This window comes from Telmatherina bonti (assembly GCF_933228915.1).
Source record: "Telmatherina bonti genome assembly, chromosome: 20".
Lineage (NCBI taxonomy): Eukaryota > Metazoa > Chordata > Actinopteri > Atheriniformes > Telmatherinidae > Telmatherina > Telmatherina bonti.
In genome coordinates, this window is record NC_136618.1 from 21423255 (window position 1) to 21442627 (window position 19373).

At 40.9% G+C, this 19373-nt stretch overlaps 1 protein-coding gene across 1 annotated transcript in view; it reads left to right on the plus strand.

Annotated features, from left to right (window-relative positions):
* Positions 1–10968: 10968 nt before the first annotated feature.
* Positions 10969–19373, plus strand: part of gli3 (GLI family zinc finger 3) — a gene marked incomplete at its 3' end in the record, with an annotated part of 100106 nt that continues 91701 nt past the window's right edge. The window contains exon 1 of the mRNA XM_079260136.1: positions 10969–11183. The remainder of the gene's footprint in view (positions 11184–19373) is intronic.

Genomic DNA, 19373 nt, shown 5'->3' on the forward strand with positions numbered 1-19373 from the left:
CATGATGGGAATGATAATCTGCACATTTATCGTCATGTGCAGACTGATTTCTTTGAAAGTCATTAGATTTATCAAAAGCAGAAGAGAAAAACAAAAGTGAAAAGTTATATTATGACACAATTCCACAAACAACACCAAATATTCAGGTTTTCTTTCCCCACATTATACCGCAGCACATCGTATTGCGGTATCGCGGTATCGCAGTATCACAGTATCGCAGTATCGCAGTATTGCAGCGTGCATCGTATCGTATCGCAGTGCAGGACACAGAACATCACATTGTGTCATGTCGCATTGTGTCGCATTGTGTCGCATCGCATCGCATCGCATCGCATCGCATCGCATCGCATCGTATCGCATCGTATCGTATCACATCGCAGCGCTTCGCATCGCATCGCATCGTATCGCATCACATCGCATCGTATCGCATCGCATCGCATCGCAGCGCAGCGCATCGCATCGCAGCGCATCGCATCGCATCGCATCGCAGCGCATCGCATCGCTGCGCAGCACAGCGCAGCGCAGCGCATGACAGAGGATGATTATTGTTAAAATGGCTTGTTGTATTTTAAATCTGATGCATATACATGTCTTTTTAATATCTGTGTGCTTGAATGCCTCATTCTTGTCCCTTGTTAAAAATTTAATTAAACTACAATAAAATAAAAGGAGAAAACCAGCTTCCTTTGGCTTTTGTCAAACATTTTATTGTATAAACCATGAAATATTTGTATCTTTGCTGGTGTAACGTCATATCTTTTGATCTGGCTAGCATAACTTCTTGTGTTTCTGTGACACCTGCTGTTCACAAGGCACAGACACTCTCCAGACAATTTATTAGGTACACCTTTTCATTTGTTTGTTAGTACAAACAGCCAGTCAGCTAGCTGCAAAACAGCAGCTCAAATCATTAGAGAGACTGATTGAAGTACTTGGAAATTTTAAACTTCAGCCATAGAAAAGAGTGTTATTATGACATTTAAATATATTGCAAGACTTTAGAACTTCAATCATTATTTCTAAAATAAAAACAAGTTATATATTTAGTGGTCAGAACCAACAGTTGTTTTTCACATCTTACGAAGATCAATCTCAATGAAGTATGTGGGTTTTAGCCTGATCTTTGATAATTGGAGTGGAAAACTCAGAACTCTATGATGATATTCACTAGTATGGAGAGGAATTTTGTATGTCCATTGAAGTGACTCAATGTGGTCTTGTGCCCAATAAAAGGTTAATACATTCAGACAAGTAGTTATGGGGACTTTGAACATGATGTGATTGTTGGTGCCAGATGAGCTAGACAAAGTATTTCAGAAACTGCTGATCTACTGAGGTTTCACACAAAACCATTGGTTCACACCAAATGGTTAGAAAACGAGGAACTATCCATTGAGCTACAGTTGGGCAGATTGGGCAGACTGTCTCAAGATAAGAAAAAGGGCAACAGTAAGTCAGATAACTGGAGATTACAACCAAGGCATGCAGAATACCATTTCTGAACTCTTTCAAGCAGATGGGTTAGCAGCTGACAATCACACCCAGAGTCACTTCTGTCAGTTAAGAACAGGAAAATGAGGTTACATTTCTCTTAGACTCACCAAAACTGGACAATATAAGACTGGAAAACATGTTTCAGGTCCTGTAGTACCAGCAGAGTATGATTTTAACACCATAGCCAACCTAAGTTTTGTTGCTGATCATTGCTCTCTTTATGATCACAGTGTGTCCATCTTCTAATGGCTACTTCCAGCAGGATAATGCACCATGTCACAAAGCTTAAATCCTCTCCAGCTGGCTTTTTTGAACATGATGAGTTCAGTGCACTCCAATGGCCTCCACAGTCACCAGTTCGAAATCCAGTAGAGCAGCTTTGGATGTGTTGAACCAGGAGATTCTCATGATGGATGTACAGCCTACAAATTTGCAGCAACAATGATGCCATCTTGTTAATATAAAGCAAACTCTCTGAATCTATGTCATAAAGAGCTAGATGTAATCAGAGAGCATACACTCTCATTGAGCCGTTTATTTTTATTTTTTTTTTTATAGTGATTGTGGGATTGCTTGTGAGTTAGGAGCTCTAATGACAAAAGTATCCATATCTCCCAATAGTGAAGAATCCTAAAATAAATTCTTGGATCTAGGCAGTGATCTAGATCACCCCCAAAGTCTTTATTCTGGCAACCTCTAAGATTTCCTGAAAATGTTTTTTAAAAAAAAAAAAGTTATTTCACAAGCGAACGCACAGACAGAGATACAAACTAACAACTTTAATTCCATCAGAATTAAGGCACTTATGACAAAAAGTGGGTGAGGCAAGGCCCATATTTCCATATGTGCTATTAATATCCCACTGAACGTGAACTTTTAAACATTTATGTTAAATTACAACAAACTCCTTGTGGCTCATGAAATAAAAAAAATACTGGTGAGGATTTTTTAAATTACATTTAAGGGAATAAATAAAAGCATAAATTGACAGAAGATCAGGTGTGTTTTCTCACTGTATTTGAAGCTCTTCATCATTTTATCCACAAGGTGGCGACGTTTTCACAGAGGCGATGCCTGGAGCCCATTTCTCTGACTGTTACATCTCCTCCAACCAAAGTAAGAAAGAAACTAACTCCATCTAGTGGCTCTTTGTACAGGAGTCTGGCAGAGTACGACTGGATGTGAAGTTCACGAGTTTTTTTTTTTTTTCTCACTTTTGCAAAACAGATGCATTGAAAAGACAGATTGTATTTGTCTAATTTCACATGTTTCTCATTAGAGAGTACCAAGATGTGGTGGTAATCACCACCGGGCCAAACAACAAAAAGTCAAACCTGAGCAGATCTGGATTCTGTTGTGAAGAATGCAAAAGACTCACAAGTAGAGCAGCACCTGTGGTTTGGGAACAACCCATCTATCTTTCTGCACAGGGGGAATTGTGTGTGTGTGTGTCTGTGTGTGTGTACATAAATGAAGGAGATATGTGGGAGAAAGACGAGGGATAGAGGGAGGAGATGTTGGAGTCTATGAGTAATAGGAGAAACCCGCTAAGCATATGTGACCCGCTGACACGAGGCAGGATGCAGTCTGGCTTTCAACTGGCCTACAGCCTGGTTCTTGTGGACAAGAAAAGGCCTCAGGGACGGTGGCTTGACCATCAAAAGTGACCCACTGACTCTGAACGGCATTCACTCCCACAGTGAATCACAAACAGCTCATCTTGGAAGTTTGGATCAACATCTGAACCATGTTGTGAATAAAAAAGTGAAAAGAAAGAAAGGAAAAAAGAAAAGGTGTTTTTTACTTAAGCACACAGGACCTTCATACCAGCCTTCAGCATAAAAAGAAATGTAATAGAAGTTGGACCTCCGCAATTCCAGCCCAAACAGGGCGCCTCTTATCATCTGCCATCTCTCCCACAGCTAATATTTCACTTCAGCTCCCAGGCCCACAGAATGAGGGACGTTTCCATTTCATGTCAGTCATTTCCAGGCCTGTGTGTTACCTGTGTGGTGATAAGTGTTTGACTGACTGGGAGTGTCGTTAGTCACTGTCCGGCTCTCGGTGACAGCCACAGATTGACGCTGATGATGAGAGGAGAAGGAGAAGGAGGAAGAGAGATCCTGTTTTTTTTAGGGACAACACAAAACCCTTGTTGACAGAGGGGGAGGAAATACATTCTCACACCTATAACGATAAACGCAAACACAGTTCGTCTTTGTGGTGAATTCCTGTTTGATACAGTTTAATTATTACTTGGCCCTTTACACTATTAATAAGTCACTGAATTCATGTTTACTAAACTCACCTTGCAACATTTAAAATGGTTGTTTCAGCCATTTTTAGAGCAGCTGCTGAGACCCCTTTTGTATGCAATACGTTATGCAATCTTATATTAACTACAGGAACAAGAAAGACAAAAATGTGAGCTGCAATTGTCTTCAATTTGACTATGAATGCAGCTGTTACTCCTGACAATACATTTATCAAATTCAAAAACTCCAGGGACATGTATGATATTTTTCATTGCAAACTTAAACGTATTCCTCTTGTAAGTGTATGCTCAACCTTTCCACCACAAGACCAACAAAATGGGACTTTTATATATATATATATATATATATATATATATATATATATATATATATATATATATATATATATATATATATATATATATATATATATATATATATATATATATATATATGTGTATATATGTATACATGTGTGAGTGTGTATTGAGTACTAAGCTGGAATACCTTGCGATAACCCCAACAATGGATGAGGATGACATGCAAACTCCACACAGAAAGGCACTTCATTTCCAGGAAGCCCCCAACTGAAGTTCAAACAATTAACCTTTTTTTTAAAAAATGAAATAACAGTGTTTACCAACACACAACCACATAACCCTGCTAATTAATTTATGTCAAATCACTACATTATTTGTAACCCTTAAGGTAGACCATCAAAATAAGATTATGATTGTATAAATGAAGGTAATGGCAGTTTGATGCCGATTAATATTTTAGAAAAAACCTGCCGTTATACATCCTGATTACATGAAAAGTATTCAAAAAGTGATTATGAGAAGAGTTCTTGTGCAACACTTCTTAAAATAAAGAAAAAAATCTTCTGTTGTTTCATAGTAGTTCAGCCTGTGAGGGTAAAAAAAAAAATGAAAGAAAAGAAAAACAGGAAATAATACAGCCCTGCAAGGCCAAAAAGTTCAATCTCTGGACATCCCTGGAACATGTTTTCACCCTCATCATCTCAACCCTTCGTTTTACCACCTCTCAAAAGCGAGGTAGTAAGCTGGGAGATGGATGGGCTGAATGTTGTAAAATTTCCAAAAGAGAGCCGAGTCTGACTGCAGCTCTACCTGAGGAGCAAAAACAAAAGAGCCATCTCTACCTGTAGGACTGTGGGAGTCTAGGCTTTGATCTGGACCAGAAAAAGAGAGTAGTTTGATGAAATATTGATGCTTTTTTAACTGAGTCCTGTGGGAGCTCAGTCTGCTCTCAGGATGTGTATGCTGAACCACAATAGTGCTCTGTGCTGCAATAGATGAGAATGAACTCGACAATGCTGCTGAAGGAGTGGTTTTGGCCCTAATGGGGCTAATGATGACCCCCCAGTCGGGGACTGAACTGGTCTGGGACTTTTTTGTTTTTTGTTGTTGATCAAAAGAAAAGGTATGTTTAATCAGTCAGAACCCATTGCAAGAAGCATATACAGGTGATATGTGTCTGACATCTTAACAGAATGCTGACAGACAAGGCTGCATGACTTAAATCCTTACTCCCTGTTGAAAGCTAAGGTTCAGCAACCTCAAATGTTCACGTCTCATTCCCTAAAGGTTGAGGATAATTAAATAGCTTATAGCTCACAACAGTGAGAAACTGATAAAAAGAAAAGAAAAGAAAAGTAAAAGTTTAATATTTAACATTTATAGAGAAAATGTCTTTAAAATGACCTTGGATCTTAATGTCCAAGTATGGAAACCATTGTTGGATGAGCATGACACTTGACTCCTCAGACATGACTGCATGAGCAACTAGCATGCCAATATGATCAATAGTAATAATGATAACTAGAAAACCTACACCAAGCGCTTTAAAAAAAAAATTAAAATAAATTTTTTCTGCAAATCTCAATCAAACTTCTGCTCCTGTTTGCAGGTGTTCTCACTGACTGCGCATCATCAGCCCAGAGCTTGAAATTGTCTGGGACAGTTTTGTCATTTGTATTTTTTTTAATTATTCAAAACCAGTGTCTATTTTCACAAAATTATATTATTAAGCTTTTCTTAACTTTTTTAAATGACCTTTTCATTTTCTAGTTAATTGAGTGACTATTCTACATTTATCTTTTTATTTAATGGGAGAGTGCAAACACACTTGAACTGTACATGGAAGCCAAATTAGAGAACAAATAAACACTTTGTTCTTCTTGCCAAAGTTGAGAAAGATCATCCAGCTAGTTATAAGCAAAAAGATGCTAATCCCCTGTCTGACACAGAGCTGCAAAGTGGAATTTTAGCATGATATAAGCTACCATCAACGCAATCATTAGACACATCCTTCATGGACACAGAGTGCGTTTGCTTGACTGGTCTGCCTGATGTCCAGATCTTTCTCCTATCTGGATCTTAATAAAAAATTAGATCACACATTAACCACATACTTTTGACCAGCTGAAAAAAACTTTGTATTTGTAGATGCATTAGTCTTTAGCTTACGAACTAAATACCCACAGAAACCCCCCAAAAACAAAACAAACAAACTGAAGAACTGTAATATTAAATCTGCCTCTGACTCCATTAACTATGCTTGTTTTGATTAAAAAAGGAAGGGATTCCTCTCAGTGATGCTGTTTTTACTAACTCCATCCAATAGTAAGGCCTTGTTCATCCCAACACCAGACCATGTAGGATGAACTGAAGAGGGTCCTCAGAAAGTTTGATTTGAGTTTGTATGAAAGTGACCCACATTCTCTCAGCAACAATGATCTTCATGGATGAAAAAAAAAATCTGAATATTGATAAACTGCCTAGAGTGCTTTTGTCTGAAATTTAAAAGGCCAACACACTCCAATCACACTGGGAAAAAAAGAAGAAGGATGTGAAAAACGAGGCAGGATTTATCACTCTCCCATGCTCACGTTCATACACAGATAGACAGCAGGCATAATGACTTCTGAGGAAAAGGCAGAGCGATTATTTAAACTTAAAGGAAGAGGGGAAGAAGAAGAAACGGGTCGGGGGGGGTTGGGGGGGAGCCAGGGGCAGGAGATAGTCTGGGAAAGGTCTCGCGTTAAAGTCGAATTAACATGCCTTTCCATTGGAGTCCATTAGATAATCATATTCATACCACACAAGGCTCAAAACCCTCTCTGTTTCATTATTCCCTTTTAATCCAGTCTGATAAGGGGGCGCAGGCGTCGTGGTTTTATTATGTCGTCATTTGGAATCCACATGAAATCCCTGCGGGACAATATCACAGGGAAATTGCTTAAGTAACCCAAGTGGATATAGTTTTGCGTTTATTATTTCTGACGGATTCAAAATAACTGCAAATATCCCTTTCTTTCCTGATTGTTGGGGGCCAAGAGTCTTATCAGTCATTCACACTAATGGCCCACTCAAGCCACCCGATACCTCCGGCAGGGGGGATGTGAGGAGAGGAGGGTAGTGCTACGTTTGACAGTGTCCTGAGCGTTCAAGTGTGTACAGGTGCAGAACATGTGAGAGAAAAGGGGGGAAAAAAGTAGAAGTAACAATATGAATATAGGTGGAAAGTGGTGGACGAAGGCTTTTTGAAGTCTGTCAAGGATGGCTAGCGCACTCCTGCCAGTCGATTAGAAGCTCTCCCTTGTGGTGTGTTTGTTTGGCCCCAAATCCGGCGTTCCTTGCAAACAGACCAAATGTCAAGCTGTTCTAGTTACGTGTGTTTAACAGATTTGTGGTTGTAAGATTAAGGGAAAGCAAACACACTCACCACATCCTTAACAGCCTTCAGATAGCTACAGGAGGCAAAGAGGAAACACTGGGGTGAAGCTTCAGGGCAATCTGCAACCTCTTTAGCAGACCTCGACAAAGCATCTTACTCACTCTAACACCAAAGGAAGCAGTGTTTAGAAAGGTAGCTTAAAATAGCATTAATTTAATTGTTTGTTTTTTTTTACTTCTTGAGCACAAATAATAAAGCATTTCTTTACATTTTATTTCCAGCGACAAACATCAGTTTTCTACTGCATATTGAGAGTTATCTGGTCACATTTGGCTCTCATTTGTCTACTTTTGGAGATATGAGATATGTCTCCATGCTGATGCAGTTGGGCTCAGTGGAAATTTCTTTCTACTGGTGAAAAAGGATGCTTTATGTGTTAACAGCACCATATTGTCTCCAACAACAACACTAATAGTTTTTGGTTTCCTTAATGCGGTACTGCTGCATTGTGATACAGAGTAAGAAAAAAAAAAGTCAACAAGTGAAGCACAAAACCAACAATACTGATAAATCTTAATCACTTGTACCAGATACACATCTCAATTATTTGTTGACACTTTTCTCTATTAGTCATTTTATTTCCACACAATGTCATATTTACTGAGAATTGCAAGAGGACTGTAAGGATGTGTATGTTGGTAAAACAAGTCAGTCGTTTCAACAATTCTTTACATTTTAATGTGTGTTCAATTAAGTAAAAAAAATAATTTTAACATACAAAAACTGGATGAGAATAAGCAGATGTAGGCCTGCATGTGTAGAAAATGATGGAAAATAACATTTATAGCAAAAAAAAAAAAATGCAATAAGGTGCAGTTTACACAAATATATTCTAGTAATACATGCATTCCATATTGAGAGAAAACTTGAGTGATATAAAATGATGTTTAGGACCTTATTTTTGTTGAACCTTTCCGTTTATATATGCCCTCTCTGCTGTGTTTTATGCAGCTAGTACATTTCTACTGGTCACATCTGTGCGGATATAATGTGCTCATTCTGCTGTATCCATTTCACCATGACATCTGTCCAATGGCAAAGAATTAAAGGCAATAATCCAAATGCCTACACAACATGCTGCCAAGTATTGATTTACTGTTACTCGCGTAACATACGTGGACGAACTGAGCGCCACATATAATTTCAGTGAGATCATCTGAAACTGGGAACACGCTCTGTCAGTTGGTCATTTTCTGAGAAACCAGCACAAGACACGCAGGCTGATCTCGAGTGCACAGCATTTTCTTTCATGGTCTTGATTGTGGTGTGAGGCAAAGTGACAAAAAGTGCACGTGAGACACTGAGACGTGTTCAGTTATCATGCTTGAGTGTGTCTCTGTGTGTGTTTTTGTGGGCACGCCTGAGTGTCTACCTTAGTGAGTGCACCTCCCTGCCTGCAGATCTCAGGGTCTGGAACAAACAGTAGTTCCCTCTTAATTGGGGTGAGATCTGGGGCTTAAAGAGGGCCAAGAAGGGACCTGAACCCCTTTCTTTCTCCTCCAGAATCGCTTTGGCTGCAGAGGTGCTTTTGATGTGTGCTTTGGCTCTCCGAGTCCTACTTTGGAATATGTTCTTGGGAGACCATTGGTTACTTGCCTCCAGGCAGAATCTCAATCCCCAGGATCCTGGGCCTCTTTGATGAAATACTTTCGGGAGCCGCTAACCCTACTGATGCCCATGTGCACCTCCTCCCTCCTCCTTTACCCTCTTGTTCTCCACCACCTCACACCCAACCCTCCATCCACCCCCCAGCTCCACTACCACGCTCCTTGGATTCTCTTTGAGAGATTCAGAACAAGGACTTTATCTCTGTGTAGTCCGGGCCAGATGAGCACCGCCTGACAAACTGACAGGAGTATTAGCCGTGTCTTACAGAACACCTCTGATTGTCTCCTCTCTCAGCCCGACTTCCTGTAGTCAAGACACGAACCTTTTCCTTTTATTGATGCCGATTTCTGTATAATAATAATAATAATAACAATAAAAGAACACCATTTGTTTTGTCCCCTTTTATTCATACTAAGCCATCTGTATGTGTGGATTTATTGATGAGCAGTGACAACTCCACCCCTTAATTTGCAATGGAATATTTAAAATAGCTGCTCTTTTGCAGCTTTGATAGTTTACTCAACTTTGACCCCCCCTCCCTTCCTGTCCCACTCCCCCTCACACAAACACAATCAAGCATCTCTCTTTAATGATGAGGAAGACATTGACAGCTCTGGCAGAGAATCTCTGCCTCTGATTGATTATGGCCGTAATTAGTGGAGTGCTGACTTTATCAGTGCGATGGACATATCACGAAAGTGATCATTAAACTATTTTAAAATCAAATCATTTAGATTTTCTTCATTTGCAACAATCCCTGGATCAGTTGTGCTTTACATTCTGGATAAATAGACTAACTGCACCTTGATGGACTTGACCTCTAGGGCCACCAACACACACTTTAAAATCTGGTTAAACGATTAACGAGTAATTTTCGCTCCCAAACTCCCACCTCTTCATTGATTAGAACTGCACCCTAAAGACCTCTCTTATCACATAATTTCCCTGTATATTGATTAGGTATATTGATTACACCTAACCCTACAGGAACAACTTCCCTGTGCTTTATGTCAGCATTTGGTATCACCTTGAAGGAAAAGCCCAGGGGACTATTTTGGCCCTTATAAAGGAACAGTTTACAACTTATCAGGTTAATTGCTCTATATTGGCTGTTTTTAGTGAAGTCTATGCCTGTAAAAAGCACCTGGAATTTACTGTTTAATTAAATTTTAAATACACAATGTGGTCTTAGAACTTTGTTTCATAGGGTTATATATGCAGAACAACGTGTTTCATGTATCTTCAAAAATTTGAAACTGGCAACTCTGAGCTGTCTTAAAAAAAGAGGCATTTAGTGTAAGCAGGTGAAAACATTTAACAAAGCAGAAACTTTGGTTTCTTAGCGTCCCAGGTTAATCATCAAAATAAAATGCAATCAGGAAGGTAGTTTTTTTTTTTTGGATATGAGTGTAACTAAAAATATTTAGCCACTAACATGACCATGTTTCTTGTTTTTTATGCGCCAAAGACTGAAATGAAGTTTAAAGTTGTTGTTTTCCTCCTAAATACTTACTGAAAGAAAGAAAGAAAGAAAGAAAGAAAGGAGGGAAATGAAGAAAGAGACACTAAAAAGTAAAAACAAGAAAAAAGAAAAAAGGAGGGAGGCAGTGAGTAAAGGAGGGAGCAATCCGAAGGGAGGAGTCAGGCGGGGGAAGGAGCAGCTGGAGTCCCACACTTCGCCCTCTCTCCTCTCCGAAAAAACGCACTAAATGTAATAACAACTCTCCACGCGCTTCTCTGACGTTTATGTTGTTTTTACGCACATCTGTGGTCTGCTATCGGCAGATTTTATCTGCAGGCTGATGGTGTTAGTCCGGTGGCTGGTGAACACAGAAAACTGTGAGAAGGAGGAGAAAAAGAGACAAGAGGAAAAACTCTGGCAGCGCCGTTTTGGAGTTGGAGAAGGAGCGTAAAAGAAGAAGAAGAAGAAGAAGAAAAAAGTCGTCCCAGGCAACTCCAGAGGCACATCTGCAACTTCGGAAGAGGAGGAGAAGAACAGAAGAAGACATCTTTTTCTTAAGAAGACAGAAAAAGTCAAGAACTAAAGGGGAAATCACCTAGGAAGAAGTAAGTAACCATTTATAAAAGCCACACACACAAGCGGCATTGAGCTGGATATTGCTGCACTTTTGAAGTTGAGTGAGCCAGTCAGACTTTATGAAGCAGAGGAGGGCTCATATTTCAAAACGATGGGATTTCATACAAGTTTAAGCTGACGGCAGGAACTCTCAGCTTTTTTAAACAACGATAAAAGTCTCGTTCTCGGATTCCAAATAACTCGAGAACGCACCGTGGAGCGTGTTACACTTGGCCCGCGTGCGATTTGGCGACTTAAGTATCCTTTAGCAAGATGTGCGTTTCAAAACTATCTGGAAAAAGTTGCTGAAACTTTTTTGCTGTAGGAACAAAAACTAATAAACATGTTTTAAATGTTAAGTTGTGGAAGTAAAAAAAAAAAAAAAAAAAAAAAAAGGCTCATAACCCATGTTGAAGGTTTAGAAAAGAAACTTTATAGACTATTGAAACTTTATTAAAGCTTTACCTCAAGAAACGCGCGTGGGGGTGTGGTGTGGAGGGGGGGAGACATGCATATTTATGTGCATGTGTGATCATATTTCAGCGCCTGCTATTGATTCGCTTTATCCTGTTTGAGTGCGGCAGACTTGCAGGAACACTTAGTGGAAGCATACGAGCTCGTTTCGGCGCTTATCATTAATATTATTACATAGTTTAATCTTTGCCGTGCTTTATCCTAATATGCACATTTAACATTCATGAATTTTCATTTGAAACAATTTTTTTAAAAATGCAAGTACATATAAAATTCTTTAATAAGGTTAAAGTTCACAATGAAAGATTTTTGTCTTTTTCAGCAGACATAAAATCTTGGAAGCATACTTTTGCACTTCAAAAATAGACAAAGAAGCATATGTCAAACCAAGATGGTGTGTGAAAAATAAAAATGACTAAGACACAATTTCTTGAAGGATAATTATAATTATTTATTAACTTCCATGCGCAGTAGGATTATGTCTGCGTATCAGAATTTAGCTGTTTGATGCTGCTGATATTAGAATTTTTAAAAATAAATCACCTGCCCCCACCAAAAAGAAGAAGAAGAAGAAGAAAAAGGAAGTGTTAAGAGTACATCACAGAAATTTAAGTCCAGCACAGAGGGGGTCTGTGGCCCTGTAGGGGTGCATGAGGGGGCTGTTATGGAATCCCAAATTGAATGGAAAGAAAATAGTAAAAAAAAGTAAAAAAAAAAAAAATTAAATATTTTAATTTATTACTGCTGAATAGCACTTCTTTCATTCATCAGCAGGTATTTTTTAAAAGAGGAGAAACAAAAGCTAAATAAAAACAGGCTCTTAAATGGTTTTGAGGTTTTTAAACAAGTTAAAAAAAAGAAAAAAGAAAAAAAGAAGTAAGAAGCAAAAGTCTGCCTGTTCATTTTAGAGGTCCAGCACATGAAGTCTTTTGAGAACCCCCGACCTTCCACATGTGCTGATATTTGTTTGAAACTTTCCCTCCTGTCCTCGCCAGCTGTTCCACATTTTATCTGCTTGTCTGCTCTCGGATTTCATACAAACGACAAGGGTCTGAGGTGCTCAGCCATGCGGTGCGGCTCAAATCGTTGGCTTTTTTTTTCTTTTGACACATAGCAAACTATTCACAGAGGTTTGGCTGCCTTGATACCAATCAGAACAAATGAAACGTTAAACAAGTTCCAACAGATAAAATAAAATAAATAAATACAAAACTCCCTTGTTTTTTCTTTCTTTCTTTTTTTCTTTTTATGAGGCTGCCTCATCAGCCACTATTTGTTTGGCTTTAAATGTTTTGTAGTGTATTGGTTATATGTTCCTAATGAAATTAGGCTGTCAAATACTGTGCAATTTGATCATTTCCCTTTTTAATTTAAAATACCAGAATGACATATTCATGCATTAATCACTGTCAGAGTCATTAGACTCAGCTTACATTGGGAAAAATACACACATTTGTTAGGCCTCGGCCTAATAAAAAAAATTTAAATGACAAGATGAGGGTCGTTTATTTATTCAGCCATTAGTTGAAAAGAGCTGTGCTTTTTTCCTCTTTATGTTTGTATTTTTTTTCCCCGTGACATGTTAATTATGCATTTTTAAATTGCTTTGTTAAAATGAACATCTATTTATCTTTTACTTTACTGTTGGAGGCCGTGGTGATGATGACGTCTGATTTTTTTCTTCATCATAATCAGGATATAAAATATCTTCAATAATTTTGGTGATGAAATGTGTTAAATCAGAATTTCACTCCTGACACTGAAAAATATTTCAGAATTTTTGCCTTATATGTCTTATAAAAATCATCCATTGTATAATTAATTACTTAAAATTTCTATTTTGACACCATGAAGTTGATGTTAGAAGATTTTGCATAAATAACAAAAATGCTACAAAAAATGTGACGGTCCAGTTATGAATATGATTACTGTAAGTGTGCACCGAGTGTTATTATAGCTGCTATCTCATTTTAACTTCAGACCTTTACCAAATAGCACATAGTCTCATTATAATGCAGAAAGGACAAATGCAGCGTTGTTTAAGATGATAATCTCCTGCAATGAGATGCCCAACTTAAAGCCATTCGCTTACTGTAGCCAGGGAAGATGCATCATTGCCGTTCTGTACCTCTTCAACTCCACGCATGAGGAGGAAGCGGGCGGATAACGTTTCCCTCTGCAAGAATCATTCCGTCTGATAGTGGCAGCACGCTGTTTTATCTCAACTTTACGCGTTCCGTTTAGTAACATTATGCATATATAGTGACACCGGCCCAGGCCACCTGTGACCCTGCGACCTGGCAGAATAGGAGCTGTCATGTTAATGCAGGGAGATGACATCCTATTAGCTTTTGAGGTATAGCCCTCTTCTCTGTTTATTTATTTATTTTTTTAGGGGGCTTTGCATTCACAGCTGAAGGCAGCTTCTCTCTTCAGGCCCTTTGCACTTCCCCTGTAGGAAGAAAACCTGTTATCAGGTTTGTGTTCAAGAGACACTAATGAGCTGCGTTGTTGTGCTAATGCATCAACCTGAGGCACTCGGAGAGGTGGCAAGTGTTTTGTTAAAACGAGTTTAATGTGAGGGAAGTTGATTATCCCGGAGATAACGAGGAGAGGATGTTGTTTGTGCAAATTCTCTTGTTGCGCAGTTTGTTTGTTTTTTTGTTTTTTTTTCTCTAAAATTTCCAGCTTTTTGAGAAGTTAACAGAACTGGATGGACATGAAAGAAGTGATGGCTGCCATAAGTTAAATGTTTATAGTAGAATGGAAATCACACAGAAACCACCTGACTTGTGGAAGTTTGGTGCGAGTCCCTGGGTGTTACGATTAGCTGTTGCTTCCCTTGCATATACTGACTGGTGTAGTCGACTAGATGGCTCCAAAAAGAAATCTTCCACTTTGATGATTTGGTACTTTGATATGTTGACATCAAATGAAACAGACACAGCGGGGAAAGAAAGAGGACAAGTCAGACAGAGGTAGTGATTGAGGAGGGGTGTGTGTGTGTGTGTGTGTGTGAATGGAGGGGTGTTCATGAGAGTGGCTGGAAATGTGTGTGTATGTCAAAACTTGGGCTGAGATGGCAAACCTGAGGAGCGTCAAAAATGTCTTGATGAATTTGTGTACGAGCAGAAACAAGAAAGGGGTCTTCTTCTTGGCCACCTAATCCCCAGGCCCAGTCATCCCTTCAGGGCATGCCTCAGATCTGACTCTCTGGCTCGCAGTGCGGACGAGCCAGCTCTGCCAGCAGATTTAATATGCTATGTATTCCCGCTCCCTCGGCTCCCCTCCACCTCAACCATCATTGTCCCTGAGCGGGACCCCTCGCTCCCTGTTTCAAGGAGCTTGCTAAAGGCACCTTTCAAGCCGGGTGATGTCTTTGGATAAGAGGGGAAGTACGGATGAAGAGGCTATGAGACTCAAGATAGCAAACTGCAATTTTAGATATGTATATTACTCACATTGAGGAATTTAATACACTCGGGGCTTCGCGAGCGAGAGTCAAACACTCAGCTCTCATAACTGTAAAAATGCAGGCATGCACATGCATTCTGCTGCACATTCACACTCAATCATGCACAAGTTTTTTAATTTCTATTTTATGTGCATTTTCTTTTTCCTGCATTTAAAGCTACTTTAGAAAAATATAAGTTTTTTTTTTTTTTTTTTTTTTAAAAAAAGGAGCACAGCCTGAGAGTGCAGTTTATTTCTCTTTTTTTTTTCCTTTTGGAAACTTCAACTGGACCTGACAATTAGCCCAGTCTCCTAGTGTGAGGCGCGTAGGATGCCAATAAAAATGGAGGGGTGGATATATATTTGACAGCTTAACATAAGGCCTGTTGTGGGTCATGCTAAATTTAATAGCTGATATGCAGGCCTGTGTGTAAAAGTGAGTGGCTGCATTTTCTTTTCTCACACACTTGAAGGGAAAAACAGGACAGGTCGCGTCTGCATGTGGCCTCCGCTCATCCCCCTTTTCTGTTTGTTTTGGCTGTCGTAAAAATGTCTTTAAGTCTGTGGTGTGAAGTGTAGCAGCAAGAGCTGAAGTGCTTCGGTTTGAGGCCCATCTGCTTGCGTGTAAAGTTGAGCGCCCTCAGCAGACAGTTTCCCCTGCTCCGCGGTTGTTATTGCAGATGTGGTATTGTGTCAGCTTTGATGGGAGCCGGTTGTGGCATCCGTGAGGGGGTCTGAGCTTTCTTGTCCAATGTGGTTATAGGGAGACACATGAACTGGCCGCTTGCTGTGAACAATGATCTGTCACTTACTGCTTCTTGTTTGAAGCCGGGGCTACACTTTTTTTTTTTTTTCTTTTTCATCAAAATGATCTCAACTGCGATAAAAAAAAAGAAGAAAATTTTTTTTCCTAAACCAAGCCTCTGTCTTCACAATGGCAATTAAGTTACGTCTTGTCATGCAATAACGCTCACAATGTGAACCCCATGTGTTTTCACTCCCATGCTGATTGTAGTTTTCTTCCAGTGGGAGCCTTGCTGCATCCTGGAGTGGAGGTCAAGGAGGTGCCTATTGTCTGAATGCCAAATGTAAATCCCAAGGTTAATACCTGAAAGCAGCGCAGGCCCAGACATTCTCTATGCTCTCCAAACATGTTTTAGATGGCTACCTCTTCCCCTGCTCTACCCTTTAATTTCCGTCTGCTGTGGTCCTGGAGCAAGCTGGAGAGGGAGGGGGGGGGGGATGCTACCCCATATAAACCCCTTTCGTGTGTTCTTTTCAGTAATGAATGCTAACAGGCCCTGCCTCTAATAATGCATCGTCTTGAAAAAACAAAAGGGCAACTCTACTATCTGAGCAAATTTCTGCCCCAACCTGAGAGAGCCCTTCTTTGACAGCGCAGCATTTGAAGACTAATCGTTTTTTCTCATGCAAAGCACGCTGTTTTAAGAGCCCGGACCATGGAAAGAGAGGGGGCTGTGTTTTAACAATACTCTGCAGGGAGTGAGGAACAGGGTTCATGGAGGGGAGGTGGGGCTTGGTTTTTTTTTATTTTTTTATTTTGAGGGTTGGGGGGGGATTGCGCTCTCCTTTGCTCCTCAGACAAAGCCCAGTGCCTTTCAGAGTTGCAAAGGGGGTAGGGTGCGTGGGGGAAGAAGAGGGGAACATCCGAGAGTTTCAGTTCCTTGAAAGAGAGAAACAGGGCAGCTTTTGATGACAGTTTGTCATCATGGCTCTTCGACTTTCCAGGGAAAATGTTGGGTCGGCCTTGCAGGTTGACAGTCCTGAGAAGAAGTGGGCCTGAGAAAATTTATAGCGAAACAGAAATATTAACTTGTACCCGGGCCCTAAAACGGCTTTGGCTATTCCTGCCAGGCTGGTGTTTTTATTAAGAGGGGTCGACATGCTTTGGAAATATATCTTATTCATGAAGAAAGCCAGGTTAGACTTCCCAAAGAATTCATTATATTCCCCCAGATGCGGCTTTGCGGGTTGCAGCCGTCCCTCGGAGGACGTGGAGCGTGGAGCGCAACATTGTAAAGCCTCCCTTAGTGGGCATGGGAGTGGGAAGGGTTCCATTTGTCAAAGGTGCTAGAGTCTTTTTCCCTCCTCAACACTTTCCCGGCTCAGCCTCAAACTCATTGTCTGAGCAAAGGCAGGACATTAGTCACTGCAACACCGCGGGAGCCTGAGGGGCTAAGGACCAGTGCTCTGGAGCCCTGGTTGGACAGAGGGGAGAAAAGAGGGGAGGGAAAGAGGGAGCAACTGAAAAGGTGCGAGAAGGTCAAGAAAAAAGAAGGAAATGTGGGGTAGAGGGAAAGTGAGGAGGAGAGAGAGCATGAGGGTGCAGAGTATGTGTGTGGGAGATGGAGGAAGACCATAGAGGGGGTTAGAGGGAGTGGAGTCTGTAGCGCTACCTCAGGGCTCAGTGTGTAAGCCCCTGTCTACCCCCCCCAAAGCTGCTTTCACAAAGAGATTTACAAGACAGGTCTTCGGTGTGCTTCTCTGCCCTGCATTATGAGTGAGCGAGTGTGTAAATGTGTAAGTGTCCTGCAAATCACAGACCTTTCTGCGCTTGATTTCCTTTTTGCATCACCTATGCAAGAGAGATATTCACCCGAATTTACCAATCCAGGCAGGTCAGACCCACAACAGCCCCAGTGGAGCAGTGTGAATAACCTATTCCCCCTGGTGGCAGTCTGTGTGTGTGTGTGTGTCTTCATGTGTGAATGTATTTCACAGATTCTCACATACAAGGGATCCTGTTAGCTTTTGGAATTATTTATAAAGCCTGGCTTTTGTGTGGCGCCCTAAGTCCCTGTCTCCTCCCATTACTGCCTATGACTCTACCTGGGCTTCCTTCAGCCCCCAAATGCTTCCTCAGCCACCCTCCCAGCAGAAGGAACTGAGTTTAGAGTTACATCTAAACCTTTTACGACTACCAGACTTTCTTCCCCCCTCTGTATATAAACCATCTAAAGAGTTTTGTCCTCTTGGAAAAGTACTGTTCTCATTTAAGGGGACAGAATCGGTGGAGAGTGATGCAGTCTTAAAGTGACAAAAAGTTACACAAACCCATCCCATATGGCCATGATTACCCCGTAATCCAGAAAAGTCCCCCCCCCCCCCCCTTCCTTTTTTTTTTTTGCATGGAAGGAGTTGGGGGTGAAGCTTTTGGTGTGTTTTAGATGGTTTATGTTAATGTTTTTCTTTTATTGAAACAAGCTGGAATGTGATTATAGTCCTCCTTGGAACATATGAGCACTGAACTGCTCCAGCTTCCCATCTCCCTCTGGCATAGAGATCAATGCAAACCAGCTAACGCAGGGTAATAAGCCATTAGTACACACATTGTTGGAGAGATTTACATACATCGACCGGTGAACTGATAAACTAGGTCCCGTATCCTAGAGGTAAGAGTTATTGTGTGTGTGAGTGATTGTCTGAGTGAACGCCGAGTTGGGAGTGTGTGTGTATGAAGCATTGCTGGGTGATCTCCTCCCTGTGACTGCCAGTCCTGTGTGATAGGTGCCAGATTGCGTAGCTGCGAGCCAGGTTGTCTCTGCTTGTCAGGAGAGCAAGGTGGAGGAGGGGAGATGTGAGGATGATTACAGTACACTGTTCCTCTGATCTGATTCATCACTAACTGTCTCTCCTGCAAAGGGTGAACTTATTATCCCTGTCTCAACTTCCACTGTGGAGCCAGCTGCTCTCCATGCTTCCCAATTAACCCCAGGCACCCGTCAAACGCTCCAATTAAGGCCTCCTCCTCCTCCTCCTTGTGAGTTTATTTGCCGGCCCGGCTCTGGTTGAGATGGCACGCGGAGGTGAGTGAGTGAGTCGGCAAGCGTCGAGCGTGTTTGCTTAGCAGTGGCGTTACAGCTCCAAGATTTATTTGAGGTGCGGCTGCTAACAGCTGAAACAAGTAAATACACCCAGATGTTTGGCTTCCTTGCAATCACATCGGTAGGCCTGAGGAGGGTGTGTGTGTGTGTGTGTGTGGGGGGGAGGGGGGGGGGGGGGGGGGGGGGGGGGGGGGGCTGCTTGTCTAATTACAGCTCCTCGCGCCCTGGATTTTCAGGAGCCATTTTGTGACTGTTTAGAGTTTTATGGGAAAGTTTTTCCAGAAAGCCGACACTGTTAAGTTCACCGGCGTCTCACTCCTGTGTTGTGCGGCACGATACTGTCTTGAGTTACGAGAGTCTTTTCCGAATTCCAACCCTTTTTCAAAAGCTGAAATATTCAGTGTTTTT